General features: G+C 39.3%; 1 protein-coding gene across 2 annotated transcripts in view; it reads left to right on the top strand.

Annotated features, from left to right (window-relative positions):
- Positions 1-709: 709 nt before the first annotated feature.
- Positions 710-3,839, top strand: part of Eif2ak3 (eukaryotic translation initiation factor 2 alpha kinase 3) — a 56,308-nt gene continuing 53,178 nt past the window's right edge. The window contains exons 1-2 of one of the 2 annotated variants that reach the window (XM_033765302.1): positions 759-835; positions 1,720-1,867. The gene's annotated coding sequence lies outside the window, so the exon portion shown is untranslated. Of the gene's footprint in view, positions 836-1,719; positions 1,868-3,839 lie in introns of both variants that reach the window. The other variant, XM_019207677.2, reaches the window with a different exon arrangement.

Here is a 3,839-nt window from a genome sequence, read left to right as displayed (position 1 = left end):
TTCAGTACATAATGACTGGAGGGGATCTGGATGAAACAGTCTGATACTGAGCATTTTCAATGAGAGAAGGAAAATGGTTAAGAAATGGCTGGGAAGAGACAAGGAGTGCACCCACTCCATCCCTGGGCCCAGGAGTCCAGGGTTATAGGAGTGGAAAATTCCCTTTGCCTCTGTAGAGAAGGAATACCCCTTAGTGAAGCCCCGTTTCAGTGAGAGTAAAGAGGTAAGTTAAGATTAGGAAGGACTGTGTTTCGACTTTCAGGAGGTGGGAAAGGTAGGCGAGGACAGAGCAGAGAATGTTGAGCTCCTCATAGGCATTTGGATGTGGAACAAGGGGAATCTGGGACTTGCTGTACATGCAATAAACAGTTTAAGAGCATATTGAAACCTTCCTGGTCTAGTGACAGATGGTGAGCCTGGCCTGATGGTGCATGCCTGTTAGCCTAGCACTCGGGAAGCTGAGGCAGGAGGGTCACTGCATTTGAGGCCAACCTGGGCTACATAGTGAGTTCAAGGCCAATATGAACTACACAGACCCCATCTCGACCCAAAAAACAAACAACCTAGACGCAAATGGTGGTGTTAAGTGTTGGAGCTGGGCTCCCCTCTTATTAGTGGGGGTTAGTTTTCTTCCAATGTATGGAATAAGTGCACAGAATCTTAGCTATCTTTTCTAATTTTGTTCTATTCATTTTTAATTTACAGATCATTAGTAATTATCAGCACTTTAGATGGACGAATTGCTGCCTTGGACGCTGAGAATCATGGTAAAAAGCAATGGGATTTGGACGTGGGGTCTGGTTCCTTGGTTTCTTCCAGCCTTAGCAAGCCAGAGGTAAGAATTTTCTATTAAATGTTGACTCAAAAACAGCTGTAGCCAATAGTTGCTGATCGATTTGCTGATAAAGCTTGGGCTCAGGGCCCAGTTGCCAGGGTTTTTAGGACCAACGGCCTCTTATCACCTGGGGACATAGCTTTTCTATCCTTCAGTCCCCTCCTGTAAATGGGGTTGGGATAATAGCACCTACTTCTTAGGATTGTTTTGGGTATTAAATGAGTTAATCATAGAAATGAGTAACTGAGGAATACTATCTGCTCTGTCAGCACATCACCTGATCTATAACACAATCATCGTTTTTATTCTTATCACAAGATCCCTGGGAATAATCAGACAAATATAAATCAAAACTGAGTTTTCCTAGAGATTTGCCCTGCAGAATGCCACAAATTGTTATTCCCTACATTGTCTCTCAGTTACATCCTAATTGTAAGCACGGTCCACCTGAAATTTTCTTGGAATGTAATTTTAGATAAATTTGATGATTTGCAGAGAATTTGTACTTAATAGTTGTGCAGTCTAGAATGGTAGAGTGGAATGAGCACACATTCAGAGACCTCGCTTCCAACTCTACCCTGGCTCAGGACTGTGACTTAGCCCCTCAGAGTTTTAATGTCCTCATTGGTAAAGTAGGAATCAAAGAAGAAAGGCAGTAAGCGAAAGCTCATGGATTAAATTTTTCTGGAGCTTTATTCTGTTTAAATCATTGAAAATCAGTCCATCTTTTGACTTGTGACTGCTGATACTGAAGCAGGCACCTATTTTCTAGAGTGCCCTTGGCCTTCTTTCTACTGTATTGTTCTTCATGTAGTATACCACCTGTGATAGTCTTTTATTTCATCGTCAGTCTTTTTCTTTGAAAAACTTCTTATTGGCATTAGGTTTAGGAAAGACAAAGCCCAACATAAGAGGTGTGAGGAAGACCTGAGTAGTGCTGATGGAACTTTGGCATGAGAAAGCGGCTTCCCTCTGTAACAGAACTCCCCTGTGCTCTCCCAGAAACCCGCCCGAGTTCTCAGCTGTGCCCAGGTGGGTACGAAGGGCAGTAGCACTGCCAAATGTCCACGTTTGCTGTGGCTAAACTCTGGCTAGACTGCAGAGTGCCTGCTGTGCATCAGGCAGTATTCTGAAATACCTTTTGAAAATAGTGAACCCCTGTTGTATTGTGACTTACTAACACAAATAGCAGTTTTATTATAAATTACTTTAAAAATTTTGAATTGGAAGTCAAATTTTCTGAATGATACTCAAAGTGATTGCTACTCCAGGTGAAGTTTCTGGGTTTTTGGCTTCAGCTAGAATTATGCTTGGGTTTGCATGTTTTGCTTTGTTTCTAAACTAGACATAAAAGATGATCAGCAAAATGAGAAGATTGTAAGCTACTTATATCTGAGGTAATTTTTCAGGGTGTTGTGGTGCAAAGCATGAGTGTGTTTGCAAACTAAAACATTTATGTGCGCATGCATGCACGCACATATACAAAGATATTTTGCATGGTATGACAAAGCAGAATGCAAATAGTTGTAATAACCCAGGTGCTGTTGAGTGTATTTAAATTATAAGCAGCTAGTCACACTCAGAGGTTTTCTTACAAATAGCGAATATCTGAACTGTGTTTTTTTTGTTTTTGTTTTTGTTTTGTGGTATTGGAGATTGAACCAAGAGCCTTCACAGTGAGCTACATCCCCATAGCTTTTTTATTTTTTAAGGCAGGGTCTTTCTAAGTTGCCTGGGCTGGGCTCAAACTTCAGATCCTCCTGACTCTGCTTCCTAGAATCCTAGGATTATAGGCAGGTACCAACCCCAGCAAGTTACTTACTATGATCTCTTTCAAAGTTCTCTTTCTTTAAGTTTCCTCTTTCTCACCCACCCTGAGTCATAGATGCTTCAGATAGAATGCTTTGAAATGCTGACATGCAAGCACATTAAGAGTTTTGTTGTGCATCTTTACAGCAACAAATGAAAAACTCTTGAGCTGCTTTTTGTGCAAGAGAAGAATTTTGAGATCTCTTTATATTATTTGGATTTTAATTTTCTACTTTACAGAAAATGTGTCTAGGTTTTAAATCTGTGATTACATATGTTTACTAGACTTAGCGTTGCCTCAAATTCTTGGGCCCATTTCCTGAGAACATATGTTTTGTACGTGGATTCTCTGTCCACGTAACTGGTCTTGGCATTGTAATGTATACTGTACTTGATGTTCCTTTCACACAGTGTAATCCATGGAGTAACCCAGAGGATGTGGAGATATTGGTTCCATTTTGTGAAAGAGAAAAACTGAAGCTCAGAGAAGTCTTTTTAGTTGAAGTTCTAGACCTATTCCATGGTAAAGATTGAATCCAGGCTGACCCAACTGTACAGTATTAAACCTTATCTCTATCTGTGTGTGTGTGTGTGTGTGTGTGTGTATCTCCTCTATGAACTCCAGAGGTTAATGGAATACAGTGAGTCTTAAGCTCTTTGTTCATTGGGGGCTTCAAAGAACTTTTTCCTCCATGGGCTCTGTCTATATTTATGAGATTCAAAATTAAAATAAGCTTTCAAAAAACTTACTAATCTGTTGAATCATAAAAACTTACTAATCTGTTGAATCATAATAAACCTATTACATAATAACATTTTTATCAAGAGTAATTTTTCAGTAGAAAAAATTTAATGAGAAAAGTGGCATTGTCTTTGCATTTTTTTTCAGATCTAACTTCTGGTTTAATAGAGGATAACTAGTGTTTCAGTTTATACTTCCTGATTAGTCATGCAGAAGAGTAAAATGTACATACTAAGGGTCAGGATTTAATAAAATTAACCATATTTGTTCCTTCATTAAGAACATTATTAATTAAGGGCTGGGGATTTAGCTCAGTGGTTTTGTCGCCTGCCTCGCAAATGCAAGGTCCTGAGTTCGATCCCCATTACCAAAAAAGAAAAGAAAAGAAAATTCCAGAATCACACAAAAGAACATTCTTAAGTGCAGCAGTTTTTTTTTTGTTTTTTTTTTTTT

This window comes from Fukomys damarensis, unplaced genomic scaffold (assembly GCF_012274545.1).
Source record: "Fukomys damarensis isolate Sample0158 unplaced genomic scaffold, DMR_v1.0_HiC HiC_scaffold_2, whole genome shotgun sequence".
Lineage (NCBI taxonomy): Eukaryota > Metazoa > Chordata > Mammalia > Rodentia > Bathyergidae > Fukomys > Fukomys damarensis.
Note: the sequence above shows the minus strand (reverse complement) of the source record. Positions and strands in the feature narration are given on the sequence as shown.